Below are 15,933 nucleotides of genomic sequence, written 5' to 3'. Positions count from 1 at the left end.
TCTCAAAAAATCAAGTTTTGATCCTGTAGACGAAATGTCAGAATTTAAACGATGTTCAGGCTCTGAAAAGGATAATAATTCAACATTTTAAAGAATATCATCTCTGGCTTCTTCTGTATAGAATATGAGTTTCAATCGAAAATTAGCATTAAACGCGAATTTTATAAATTTCAAGTTTTTATCCTCTAAGCAAAATGTAATAATTAAAACCCTTTTCAGGCTCTGAAGAGAATAATAATTCAACATTTTAAAGAGAATGGTCTCTGGCTTGATCTGTATAGAAAATGGGTCTCAAGTGAGTATTAGCATTGAACGCGAATTTTTTTTGCAAATACAATTTTTGTTATTATTATTCCACTTAACTTGAAGATAGGGGCAATCATTTGTATTTTATTGGGTTGATGAATTGGGTATAATATTACGTCTTTCTTGTTTGAAATTTATCCATTTTTTAATAATATAATAATATATTATTTATTAGGGGGATATGATTTTTACCCTATCTATCTTCGGGTAGGTTAATTGGTAGTTCATTTACTACTGGAGGTTTATATATTAAGGCTTTTGACTCTGGATGAAGTGAACTTATAGGTGGACAGGGTGTGTATAAATATATAAGGAGTGGTTCTTTAAATATTCAACTAATACTATCTAACTATTTGAATATTTATTTTATATTTTCATTTTTAATAGTAATTTTATTAATAATTTATGTGTGTTTATATAGCTTATAATAAAGCATAATATTGAAGTTATTAGGAAGAAGGGAATAATTCTGTAAACACTTCTTGAACTTATTTAGAGTTCAGCTTTATCATGAAAAGATAATGTAATTTTATACTAAAGAAATAATGTGAGAGTACTAATGGAATTTCACCACTAAGGATGGAAGTTAGCAGCCCCCACTTAATATTATACCCCTTAACTGAGGAGATAGTCCTAATTTTATTATTAACATTAATATGCCGCCTTCCTTTGGCTTCAGTTAAGTAAGCAAGGGTAATATGTACCAATTTATTCAGGTCGAAGCTGATTGCTTTTGCTTCTTGCTCAATAAAGTAAATTGAATTATTCAATACCTTTTGAATGCAACTCAAATGTTATTATTAACTATTACTCCAGCATGCTCATTCTAGTGATCCTTGGGTTCATTCGTGATATAAACCTAAAAGTAAAATTAATAGAAATAATAACCTAACACATAATCAATATATTAGTTTTGAATTAGTAATAATAACTGTTATTGTTAGTAGTAATACAATTTCTACATAAAAAATGAGAAAAATTACTGCAATTAGGAAGAATTTTATAGAGAATGGAATTCGTGCTGAGGATTTTGGGTCAAATCCACACTCAAATGGTGATCTTTTTTCTCGGTCTGTAATTATTTTTTTTTGATAGTAGTGTGGATAATATTATTACAATTGAGGTGATTATTATAATTAGTAATGAGGTACTTATGATTATATTAATTATTTACTTTATTTTATTATAATCTTTTTAATTGGAAGTTAAGCGTACTTTAAATATACTAAGTAAATATTATCTACCTCATCAATAAATTGAAATATAAAGGAATAATCATACTACGTCTACGAAGTGCCAATATCATGCTGCTGCCTCAAACCCAAAGTGATGTGTTGGTGAAAAGTGGCATAAGATGTGTCGAGCTAAGCATACTCCTAAGAATGTTGATCTAATAATGACATGTAGTCCATGAAATCCTGTTGCTATAAAGAATGTGGATCCATATACTGCATCAGCAATGGTAAATGGGGATTCATAATATTCATATGCTTGAAGAATAGTAAAATATACTCCTAATATTAATGTTAATATAAGTGCTTGCGTTGTATGCGAGTGATTTTTTTCTAGTAATCCATGATGGGCTCATGTTACTGTTACTCCTGAGGCTAGCAGAATTGCTGTATTTAATAAAGGTACTTGTATTGGATTAAATGGTGTAATTCCCCTTGGTGGTCATAGTATCCCTAGTTCAATTGTTGGGGACAAACGTCTGTGGGAAAATGCTCAAAAGAATGATACGAAAAATAATACTTCTGAAATAATAAATAGAATTATACCTCATCGTAGTCCTATTATAACTTGATTTGTATGTAATCCTTGATATGTTCCTTCTCGTGAAATATCTCGTCATCATTGAATTATTGTAAGGAGTATAGTTGTTATTCCTATTAGTAATAGTATTATATTTTGTTGGTGAAATCATCTAATTATACCTGTTGTTAATATTATTGCTCTAATGGCTCCTGTTGCTGGTCACGGGCTCTGATCTACTAGGTGATATGGGTGGTTTTGGTTTGTTGACATTAGTTATTTTGATTCTCTGGAATAAATAGCAATTAATAAGCCAAATACATAAGATTGGATAAATGCTACGGCTGTTTCTATAATAATTAATATAATTTGTGCTAAAATTAATATTGAAAGTCCAATATTTTCTAATATTGTTCCTGTATTTCCAATTATTGATATTATTAGGTGTCCAACTATTATGTTTGCTGCTAATCGCACTGATAAAGTTATTGGACGAATTAAATTTCTAATTATTTCAATACCTACTATGATTGGCATTAATAGTGCTGGTACACCTTCCGGTACTAGGTGTGCTAATATATGTTTTGTATTGTTAATTCACCCAAATAGTATAAATGATAATCATATTGGTAGGGCCAGGGTTAGGGTGAAGACTAAGTGACTTGATCTAGTAAATACATAGGGGAGTAATCCTATTGAGTTATTAAATAAAATTATTGAAAATATGCTAATAAATATTAGAGTTATTCCTTGGTGATTAATTATTCCTAAAAATGTTTTAAATTCTTCGTGTAATTTTACTATTATTATGTTATATAATATAGAGGTCCGTGATTGTATTAATCAAAATGGGGTTGGGATTATTAATAATCCCAAGAATGTTCTTATTCAATTTAGTGATATATTTATAATTGATGATGTTGGGTCAAATGATGAGAATAATCTTGTTATCATTTTCAGTATTTAATTTTTGGATTACTTTCTATTTTAAAATTGTTATTATTTAATAATTTATTATAATTATAGTAGTTAACAATTATAAATAAATTAATATAAATGTTGTAAATAGAATAATTCAGTTTAAGGGATATATTTGTGGGATAAAAAAGTATCCATAAAGATAATTTAGGTTTGACACTCCTATGTTATGTATTAACTAACTCTTTTCATTAGAAGTAGTTGTTATATTACTATTTTGTGGTTTAAGAGACCATTACTTACTTTTCAGTCATCTAATGATTCTTGTATAATTTTTATTAATCAATTAATAAAAGATTTGTGAGTTGTAGTTTCAATAATAATTGGTATAAATCTATGATTAGATCCATAAATTTCTGAACATTGTCCAAAAAATAGACCAATTCGACTAATGTTTACTCCTGCTTGGTTAAGTCGTCCTGGAGTGGCATCTATTTTAATTCCTATAGATGGCATGGCTCATGAATGTAATACATTTGCAGATGTAGTTAGTACTCGAATATCTATGTTAATTGGTAATACTGTTCGATTATCCACATTTAATAATCGAAATGAGTCTATTGTTATTTCATTTGTCGGGGTTATATATGAGTCAAATTCTGCTTTTATAAAATCGGAGTATTCATAGCTTCAGTATCATTGATGTCCAATGGTTTTAAGGGTTAGTGAAGGTTGATTAATTTCATCTAATAAATATAATAAACGTAGAGAGGGTAGTGCAATAAAAACTAGGGTAATTGCTGGTATGATTGTTCATATTGTTTCTAACACTTGCCCTTCTAAAAGTAATCGGTTTGTTAATTTATTATTAAATAATGATGTTATTAAGTACCCTACTAATACTGTAATTATAATTAAAATTAATATTGTGTGGTCATGGAAGAACATTATTTGTTCTATTAGTGGGGAGGATCTATCTTGTAGTCCTATTTGATTTCAGGTTGCCACTTTTAAGTAGGTGGTAATCCCTATATTTGAAGCTTAAATTCAATGCACTTCTCTGCCACCTTAAAAATTAGTTGTTAATAAGTATACTATGTATGTATGTTCGGAAGGAGGTGATATTTGATATCATTCAATTGATGATGCTTGTTGTAAATTAAATAATGTTGGTCGAGCACTTGTTATACCTTCTCAGGTAATAAAAATTATAATAATTACTGCTGTCAATGATAAGATTGATCCTAATCTTGAAACAATATTTCATATTGTATACGCATCGGGATAGTCCGAATATCGTCGTGGTATTCCTCTTAACCCCAGAAAATGTTGTGGAAAGAATGTTAAGTTGACTCCAATAAATATGGAGATGAATTGAATTTTTAATCAATCTGGATTTATTATTATTCCTGTAAATAGTAGAAATCAATGTACTAGTTCTGCTATAATAACAAATACTGCTCCTATAGATAATACATAATGAAAATGTGCTACAACATAGTATGTGTCATGTAATACAATATCTAGTGATGAATTTGCTAGTACTACTCCTGTTAATCCCCCTATTGTAAATAAGAAAATAAATCCTAATGCTCATAATATTGATGGTGAGTAATTAATTTGTGTTCCGTGGAGGGTGGCAATTCATCTAAATACCTTAATTCCTGTTGGTACGGCAATAATTATTATAGCTGCAGTAAAGTATGCTCGTGTATCACCATCTATTCCTACAGTAAATATATGATGTGCCCATACAATAAAGCCTAGAAATCCGATTGCTATTATTGCATAAATTATTCCAAGGACTCCAAATGTTTCTTTTTTACCTCTTTCTTGAGTTACAATATGTGAAATTATTCCAAATCCTGGTAGAATTAGAATATATACCTCTGGGTGTCCAAAGAATCAGAATAGGTGTTGATATAAGATTGGGTCTCCACCACCGGATGGGTCAAAAAATGAGGTATTTAAATTTCGATCTGTTAATAGTATGTTAATTGCTCCTGCTAGAACTGGTAGTGATAATAGTAGGAGAACTGCGGTGATTACTACTGATCATACAAATAATGGTACTCGTTCTATGGATATTCCCATAGTTCGTATATTAATTACCGTTGTAATAAAATTTACTGCCCCTAGAATAGAGGAGACTCCTGCCAAATGTAATGAAAAAATTGATAGATCTACAGAAGCTCCGGCAGGTGCAATTCCTGCAGATAGGGGAGGATATACGGTTCAACCAGTTCCTGCACCACTTTCTACAATTCTTCCTGATAATAGTAGAGTTAATGACGGGGGTAGTAATCAAAATCTTATATTATTTAATCGTGGGAAGGCTATGTCTGGGGCTCCAATTATTAGAGGTACTAATCAATTCCCAAATCCCCCAATTATAATAGGTATTACTATGAAAAAAATTATAATAAATGCGTGCGCAGTTACAATTACATTGTGGATTTGATCATCTCCAATCAAACTTCCTGGTTGACCTAATTCTATACGGATTAAGATACTTAATGATGTTCCAACTATTCCTAATCATACCCCGAAAATTAAATATATTGTACCAATATCTTTGTGGTTAGCAGAAAATAATCATCGTTGCAAGAATGAGATGACTGAAGTTATAGGTGATAAACTGTAAATTTATTTATGAGTTTTAAACTCTCTCATGAATTTTGGCATTATAGTTAAGAATAATAATTTTGAACTGCAATTTCAGGGTGATACGTTGTATGTATTAAGGCCTAAAAGAATACCCCTTATTTATGACTTTGAAGGTCATTAGTTTAAAATTAACTTAAGACCTTATAAAGATCTTATAAAGATATATAAATTGGTTGAATTAGAGGTAATCCACAAACTGAGAGATAAATTGTAACTACCGATAATACTTGTTCTTTTAAATTTAATGGTTTTTGTTAACAATATTTCATATATTAGTTTTATAATTTATTAAAATTGATGTAAGTGAGGTTCGTAAGTAGTAGTATAGGGTTAATAATGATATACTAATTAGGATTATAATTATAATTAATTGCTTAAGGTTGGTTGTTTGGATAATAACTATTCATTTTGGTAAAAACCCTAGTAGTGATGGTAGCCCACCAAGGGATAATATTGATATAAATAAGGACTTTTTTAATGGGGGGAAGTTTTAATATGAACAGTTGATGGACGTAGTATGTCTTGTTTATTGAAAATAGCATAATGGCAGAGGTGGTTATAAGGATGTATATTAGTAAATATGTTAACCAGGTGTTATCTTCTGATGTTATTTGTTAGAATAATTCATGATATGTGGTTAATTGATGAAAAGGCTATAATTTTTCGTAATGAGGTTTGATTTAATCCTCCAATTGCTCCAATAATTGCTGATGTTCTAATTGTAAAAATTAGAATTATGTTTAAATTGTCGGTTACATAACTAAGTAATGTTGATGGAGCAATTTTTTGAATGGTTATTATTACTAGACAGTTAATTCATGTTATTCCTTCTATAACTTCTGGTATTCAAATATGAAATGGAGCAACTCCTATTTTTATTAATAAAGCTATGGTTAGAAGCTGGGTCTGTATATTGAAATTTACTGAATTAATTATAATTAATGCTGCATCCAAAATTACTGATGATGCTAATGCTTGAATTAGGAAGTACTTAAGTGATGCTTCTGTATTTCGTTGATTATTTGGTGTAGAAATTAATGGAATAAATATTAAATTAATTTCTAAGCCTATTCAGGCTCCATATCATGAGGTGGAAGAAATAGAAAGGACGGTTCCTATTGTGAGGGTCAATAGGAATATAATTTTTTGGGGGGTTGTGAGCATTAAAAAGGGAAGGATTAATTATAGACCTTCATATGTGGGGTATGAGCCCTCTAGCTTAATTAGCTTACCTTTTTATTATATTTTGGTGTATGATGCACTATGGGGTTTGATACCATTGGATAAAGTTTAATTCTTTCAATTATAAAAAATTGAATTTTTTATTACAAATAAAATAATAAGAACATGTTAAATTTCATGTACACTTTACCCTATCATGGTAATCCTTTTTCAGACATCTTATTTATAAATAAATTATAATAGTGGGCTAATAAAATTATTTATTGGACTTTTATTTTTATGATTAATAAGTAGAACCTATTTATTAAATAATATAAAATACTTCAGAATTGTTTTTAATTTTATCTAATTTCTTTTAAGTGTTTGTAGTCTAACTTAAAGTAATTGACTTACTTAATATGTCATTTTAATACTTATTGAATTTAGAGAAAAAAGAAGTTATTATATCTATATAGAACACAATTTTGAGGGGAAAAAAATTGTGTTCTATATAGTATGGGAAAGTGAGTAAAAATTAAAAGGGAGGAAATTTTCGTGAGATAATTCCTAATTATAATTTAATTTAATATAATACATATTATATAATAATAAGGAACCTCTCTTTATATTTTAAAATTAAAGTTTTATTCAAGCTTAAATCTCCTTAGTTAAATTTTACATATGTATTTGTTAAAGAGAGGTAGAGTTTCCGCTAATTTTTTATGGGTTGAGACGGTATGTCTGAGCTTGGTTCGCAGTGTGTGGGTTTGTTTAATTTTAATGTATATTAGATTACAGGATTTTAAATTTTAATATTTATTTTGTCCGGCTAAATTCGTGCCAGCTGCCGCGGTTAGACGTGGGGACATAAGTGGAGAGTTGTTGGCTTAATTGTAGTAATAATTGATTTTTTGGTTGTTTATATTTTATTTATTAGGTGAAATTTTTAATATAAATTGTTATTTATTTTTATTAATTCTATAAAGGTGGTGTATTAAACTAGTATTAGATACCCTATTATTATCATTGTAAATTTGGTCTGAGTAGTATTGGTTATGATCTTGAAACTCAAAGAATTTGGCGGTGCTTTATTCTATTTAAAGGAACCTGTCCCATAATCGATATTCCGCGTTTTATTTGACCTATTATTGTAAAATATCAGTTTGTATACCGCCGTAATTAGAATATTTAAATATATATATTCTTTTTTTCTATTGAAATATATTTCAGGTCAAGGTGCAGCTTATTAGTGGGGGGAGATGGGTTACATTATGTTGATTTGGATAATATGTTGAAAATATATTTGAAATTGGATTTAATTGTAATTTTGTTTTAGAATAACATTTTGGTTTATTAGCTCTAGGGTATGCACACATCGCCCGTCGCTCTCATTTATATAGGTGAGATAAGTCGTAACATAGTATGTGTACCGGAAGGTGTGCCTGGTTTGATTAGTATCAACATATTTCTGTTAGTTAGAATATTCATTTACATTGAGTAGTTAGTCGTGCGATTCGACATATTTTGATAGAAATTTTATTACTATTAAAATTTTGTTTATAAATTGATTGTATATGAAAAGGAATTTTATTGGGGTTGGTTATATATTTAGTATATATAAATTAGTTTGTTATAGGTTATTAGTACAGTGTTGGGATTTGTTAAATATATGAAATATTAATTTTTATTATAGGAGATGTTAATAATCGTACCTTTTGTATCAGGGAGGATTAAATTTTAATTGAATATTCTGTTTTCTCGAAAGGTGAGGAGCTAGTAGATTAATTTTAAGGTAAAAGTGTTATATTTTTCTGTTAAAATTGCTATTTGTAATAAAATGTTATTCGACTTATCTTATACCTAGTTATTGGGGAATTATATTTAATATAGTTTTACATTTTAATATTTTTTATATTAATATATATTATAATATTAGTGTTTAGTTATGACTAGGGGGATGTGCTTCTGGTTAATATGTTGGTTATAACTTTATAATAAACTATTATATTTATTGGTTTGGAGATTGCTAATTTTTGTAATTTTGTTATAATTTATTTGAAATTTTATTAAAAATTTAGTTTGGTTTTACTTGTTTACCTAATTATATGTTTTAATTAGTTTTATTTGGAAATTATGATTCTATTAGTATATTTATTTAATTAATTAGAGGAATTAGGCAAAATGTATTCTCGCCTGTTTATCAAAAACATCTTTTCATGATTTTATATGAAGTATAACCTGCCCAATGACGTTTGTTTAATGGCCGCGGTATTTTGACCGTGCGAAGGTAGCATAATCATTAGTCTTTTAATTGGGGGCTAGAATGAATGGTTGGACTGTCTTTAATTAATTAGTATATAATTTTACTTTAAAATGAAAAGGCTTTATTTTTTTTAAGGGGACGATAAGACCCTATAGATCTTTATATTATTTTAATAATGTTTTGATTAGTAATATAATTATATATATTATTAAATAATATTTTGTTGAGGTGATGGGAAGATAATAATTAACTCTTTTGTATTTGATGTTCAATAATTTTTGTTATTTGGATCCATTATTTAGTGATTTAAAGAATAAGTTACCTTAGGGATAACAGCGTAATCTTTCTTGAGAGATCATATCGACAGGAGGGGTTGCGACCTCGATGTTGGATTAAGATATCATTTGGGTGTAGCATTTCAAATTTGATGGTCTGTTCGACCTTTAATTTCTTACATGATCTGAGTTCAAACCGGTGTGAGCCAGTCTTAATATTTAAAGTGTTTTAGTACGAAAGGACCAAATATATATAATATTGATTAATAATAATTACTATTATGGCAGAGAAGTGTATTGAATTTAGAATTAAAAAATGAAGATAAATTTCTTCTTATAGTAGATGATATTAGACTTATTTATTGGAGTTATTTCTTTTATTATTTTAGTTATATGTGTTTTAATTAGAGTTGCTTTTTTTACTTTATTTGAGCGTAGGGGTTTAGGTTATATTCAAATTCGCAAGGGGCCTAATCGGGTTGGGATTTGTGGTATTTTTCAGCCTTTTGCTGATGCAGTTAAATTATTTACTAAGGAGCAAACATTACCTACTTTGAGAAATTATTATCCATATTATATATCTTCAGTTTTTAGTTTATTTTTATCTTTGTTTGTTTGGGTTGTTTTTCCATATCATACCTTATTATTTAATTTTTATTTGGGGGTATTTTTCTTTTTATGTTGTATGAGCATATATAGAGTAATATCTGCTGGGTGATCATCTAATTCTAATTATGCGTTGCTTGGGGGTCTTCGAGCAGTTGCTCAAACTATTTCCTATGAGGTTAGATTGGTGCTAATTTTATTGTCTTTTATTTTTTTAATTGGTGGTTATAATTTACTTTTATTTAATATTTTTCAGGATTATTTGTGATTTATTTTTATTGCCTTACCATTAGCTTTAGCCTGATTGAGCTCTTGCTTAGCTGAAACTAACCGAACTCCTTTTGATTTTGCTGAGGGGGAGTCTGAACTTGTTTCCGGGTTTAATGTTGAGTATAGTGCTGGGGGTTTGCTTTAATTTTTATGTCTGAATATGCTAGCATTTTATTTATAAATGTTTTATTTAGAATTTTATTGTTGGTGGGATACCATTTTTCTTATTTTTTTTACTTAAGGGTTATTTTTTAGGATTTATTTATATTTGGATTCGAGGTACACTACCACGATTTCGTTATGATAAGCTTATATATTTAGCTTGAAGGAGTTTTCTTCCGGTTTCTTTAAATTATTTTTTTTTTGGCTTTAGGGGTTTAATTGTATCAATTTATATTTAGTTGCATAATAATTAGAATGTGAAGACTTCTAGAATATTTACATTCTATTTTATGTTTTCAAGACATACACTTAAAGTTTCAGTCAAGAAGTCATTAAAATTTTATCTCATAATAGTAGTGTTGCGGGGATATAATGAAATATATAAAATATATAATTGTTAATACTTGTCCAGTAGTAATGTATGGAGTTTATACAGGCCGGGCCCCAATTCAAGTTAATAAAATAAAGGTTGCAAATATTAATCAAAATAATACTTGATTTAAAGGGTAGAATTGTAGTCCACGAAAATTTCTTTTATGATGTATTGGTATAATAAATAAGATTATGATAGATAGTACTAGTGCTACTACTCCCCCAACCCTATTTGGAATTGATCGTGGAATGGCGTATGCAAATAGAAAGTATCATTCTGGTTGAATGTGTACGGGAGTTACTAGTGGATTTGCTGGGGTAAAATTTTCCGGATCTCCCAGGGTCGTTGGGAATATTAATGAGAGTTGTATTAATCTTAAAATTATAAGTATAAACCCTAGTATGTCTTTTATAGAGAAGTATGGATGGAACGGGATCTTATCCATGTTGCTATTAATAGATAGTGGATTATTAGATCCGGTTTGATGTAAGAAGAGTAGATGGATTATGGATATTGCTATTAAAATAAATGGTAATAAAAAATGAAAGGCGAAGAATCGGGTTAGTGTAGCACTATCTACTGCGAAACCACCTCAAATTCATTGAACTAGTATAGTTCCTAAATATGGAATTGCCGAGAGTAAATTAGTAATTACTGTGGCAGCTCAGAATGATATTTGACCCCATGGTAGTACATATCCAACAAATGCTGTTGCTATTGTTGTTAATATAATTATAACTCCAATAGATCATGTGTGAAGATACAAATTGGATCCATAATACATTCCTCGTCCAACATGTATATATATACAAATAAAGAATATGGAGGCTCCATTAGCATGAATAGTTCGTAGCATTCATCCATAGTTTACATCTCGGCAGATGTGTATTACTCTAGAAAAAGCTAAATCTGTTCTTGAGATATAATGTATTGCTAAAAAAAGAACTGTTAAGATTTGGATTGAAAGACATATTCGTATAAGTGAACCAAAATTTCATCAGTAGGAAATATTTAGTGGAGGTGGCAAGTCTACTAAGGCATTATTTGCTAGTTTAAGTAGGGGTGATAAATTCGTGCTGGTTTTGTCATTTGCAATTATTTAATTATTTTTAGAGGTCCATGTGAAAGTCTAGTAATTTTTACAATTGCAATTAATGTAATAAATAGGTATACTACTGTTATGGTAGTTATTATTATAATGGATTCATTGTATAATTTTATTCCTGGTAGGGAATATGTATCTATATTTTGTAGTGTTGAGGGGGTTAATAGTGTATCTATTATTATTAATATAAATAAACATAATAATATTAGGGTTGCACCTATAATTATTATTTTTGTTCTTCTTTTGAATATTTCATTTGGTGTAAGTCTTGTTGTATAAATAAATAGAACCAGTATTCCCCCTAAAAATACTAGGAATAGTACATAGGAAAGCCATGTGGATTTTAGGAATGTTGATATTGTTAGGCATGCGGTAATAGTCTGTATAATTAGAATAATCCCTATAGATAGTGGATGTTTTATTTGTAGTATTATTAGTGGTAATAATAGTATAATAGTATTTAGTATTAATTGTATTTTGATATCAAGGAGTAGTTTAATAAAAATATTGGCTTTGGGAGCTACTGATGATATAATTATATCCTCCTTGATGATTTTTTGTAATAAAAAAAATTAAAAACCATTGATTTAAGAACTTCTTAGTTACCACTAAGTCCACAACTTACTATTCTAATTAAACTACATAAATAATTTAAATTCAATGAAATAACGGGGAACAAAAAATAATTGGAAAATTTAATGGAAATAAATGACAAAATAATAATAAATATTCACGATCCTATTTGAATTTGATCCTATAGTCGAAATATTAGAACTAAATCGCCTTTCAGGCTCTGAAAAGTTTGATAATTTAACATTTTAATGAAAATCATCACTGGCTAGGTCTGTAGAGAGAATGAGTTTCAAACCAGTACTAGCATTGAACGCGTATTTGTAAAAATCTAGTATTCATCCTATAGTCCAAATGTCATAATTAAAACGCTTTTCAAGATCTGAAAAGCATAATATTTCATCATTTTAAAGAAAATTATCTGTGGCTTGGTCTGTAGAGAAAAGGAGTTTCAAACGAGTGCTATCATTGAATGTGAATTTCTCGAAAAATCAAGTTTTGATCCTATAGTCGATATATAATAATTATAACTTTTTTCAGGCTCTCAAAAGCATAATCATTTAACATTTTAAAGAAAATCATCTCTGGCTTGGTCTGTATAGAAAATGAGTCTCAAGTGAGTATTAGCATTGAACGAGAATTTCTCGCAAAAACATGTTTTGATCCTATAGTCGAAATATTAGAACTAAAACACCTTTCAGGCTCTGAAAAGCTTGATAATTCAACATTTAATGAAAATCATCACTGAGAAAGAAAGAAGTGGCAGTAAGGACAAAAATGCAGCTATACAAATCAGAAACATATGGAATGGAAAGTTTCCCACTTCAAGATAAACATGTGAGTAAAAATCAAGCTAGTGGAATGAAATACCTGAGAAGAGCTGTTAATAAGACTAGGAGAGATAAAGTAAGGAATAAAAGAATAAGAAGAGAAGTGGAACAGGAGTCGCTAGAGAAGATAATTGAAAAGAGACAGCTAAAGTGCTGGGGACATGTATTCAGAATGAATGAAGACAAAAAGGTAGGACAAATTCGAGAAGTAAAGGTGCAAGGTAGGAGAGGTAAAGGAAGAACAAGGATAATGTTTGAAGACAGAATGGAAAAGATTGGAAAGAGAAAGGAATAAGACAATAAATATGATGAAGAGAATGACGGGAAACAGACAGGAATGGTGGAGATTGATCGAGGCAACCAACCCTACGCTATGATGGCAGAAGGGGACTAGAGGAAGTAAGTAAGTAAGTTTCTTGAAAATCATCTCTGGTTTGGTCTGTATAGAAAATAAGTTTCAAGCGAGTATTAGCTTTATAGTCGAAATGTCAGAATTAAGACGCTTTTCAGGCTCTGAAAAGCATATTGTTACAACATTTTTCTGAAAATCATCTCTGGCTAGGTCTGTATAGAAAATGATATTCAAGCTAGCATTGAACGCGAATTTCTCGAAAAATCATATTTTGATCCTATAGTCGAAATGTCAGAATTAAAACGCTTTTCAGGCTCTGAAAACCATACTGATACAACATTTTTCTGATTTAAGATCAGAGGAACATAGATTAATATATGTGCAAAAAAGAAATGAGACTAAATTAACTGTAGAGGAGGCAAAGCGAAAATCATGGGAGATGTTTGGAAATGATGTTGAACAAAGTTTTGTAGAACATAGAAAGCAGTTCTGGAATATGGTTAAAAGCCTGAAAGGAAAATGGGGAAAAGCAGCAAGAGCTATAAGAAATAAGGAAAATGTACTAGTCATAGGAATGGAGAATGTGACGGAGGAATGGAAAAAAATACTACGAAGAAAAGTTCAAGGATAGGACAAATGAGCAAGAACAAGATGAGGAGCAGGAACAGGAACAGGAGGAGGATGAGAGAATAAGAAACAGAGAAGAGGAGGAGCATGTAGAAGAAGATATGATGATAACAGAGATGAAGTGAGAGAAGCAATTAAACGGATACGAGTTGGGAAAGCAGCAGGATGGGATGGAATACCACCAGAATTTATAAAATATGGTGGACCAAGAATGGCTGAAATACTACTGAATATATTAAGGGAAGTATGGAGAACTAAGACTATACCAGAAGAGTGGAAAAAGATCATAATTGTGCCAGTACACAAGAAAGGGAATGATAATTATAGAGCAATATGTGGTATATAAGATGTATACGAATATATTGGAAAGGAGGCTGAGAAAAATCATGGAGGGAAAACTTGAAGAAGAACAAGCTGGATTTAGACCTGGGAGACCGTCTCCAGATCACATTTTTATATTAAGAACAATGATGGGGAAAATGCTGGACAAAAATAAAAGAATATACTTAGCATTTCTAGACTTGAAAGCCGCATTTGACTCGGTACCTAGAAAATATCTATGGGAGGCATTAGAAAGTAAATAAGTACCTTACTTATTAAAGGAATAAGAAGTGTATATAAGGTTGTAAAAGGAATAGTAAGAATAGAAGGAAACGAGTCTAAGGAACTTCAAATATAAAAATCAATTAAAAGGGAGATAGTCTCAGTCCATTACTTTTCATTAATGTAATGGATGAAATAACTAAAATTTGCAAAAGAAGAACCCCAAGAGTAAAAATAGGATATTGGAATATGAGAGTAATACAACTGCAAGTATTGCTATATGTTGATGATATAGTCTTAATTGCTAGCAGTGAAGAGAATTTACAGAGGAGCGTAATAGAATGGGGAGAAGAACTGGAAGAAAAGGGATGAAGATTAATATTCAGAAAAGTAAAGTTATGGAGGTGGCAAAAGGAGAAAAAGATCATGAAACAGCAATTAGATATGAAAACGAGAACTTGGAAAAAGTAGATGAATATGAATATTTAGGAACCATCATAACAAGTGATGGTAGGTGTGATGAAGAAATCCTAAATAGGAAAAGAAAAGCAAATACAGTATATTAACAGTTCAGTAAAAGAATAATGGGAAAGAAAGAAGTGGCAGTAAAGAGAAAAATGCAGCTATACATATCAGTATTGGTCAATACATTAACATATGGAATGGAAAGTTTACCACTTCAAGATAAACATCTGAGTAAAATACAGGCTAGTGGAATGAAATACCTGAGAAGAGCTGTTAATAAGACTAGGAGAGATAAAGTGAGGAATGAAAGAATAAAAAGAGAAGTGGAACGGGAGTCGCTAGAGAAGATAATTGAAAAGAGACAGCTAAAGTGCTGGGGACATGTATTCAGAATGAATGAAGACAAAAAGGTAAGACAAATTCTAGAAGTAAAGGTGCAAGGTAGGAGTGGTAAAGGAAGACCAAGGATAATGTTTGAAGACAGAATGGAAAAGATTGGAAAGAGAAAGGAATAAGACAATAAATATGATGGAGAGAATGATGGGAAACAGACAGGAATTGAGGAGATGGATCGAGGCAACCAACCCTAGGCTATGATGGCAGAAGGGGACTAGAGGAAGTAAGTAAGTAAGTTTCCTGAAAATCATCTCTGGTTTGGTCTGTATAGAAAATAAGTTTCAAGCGAGTA

At 29.9% G+C, this 15,933-nt stretch overlaps 1 pseudogene; it reads right to left on the bottom strand.

Moving 5' to 3' along the window:
- Positions 1–2,334: 2,334 nt before the first annotated feature.
- On the bottom strand, positions 2,335–3,012 carry LOC145995114 (ATP synthase subunit a pseudogene; annotated as a pseudogene).
- Between the last annotated feature and the right edge of the window lie 12,921 nt (positions 3,013–15,933).

This window comes from Lepisma saccharinum, chromosome 11 (genome assembly GCF_977018435.1).
Source record: "Lepisma saccharinum chromosome 11, izLepSacc3.1, whole genome shotgun sequence".
Taxonomy (NCBI): Eukaryota; Metazoa; Arthropoda; class Insecta; order Zygentoma; family Lepismatidae; genus Lepisma; species Lepisma saccharinum.
This window is presented reverse-complemented; position numbering and strand designations above follow the sequence as displayed.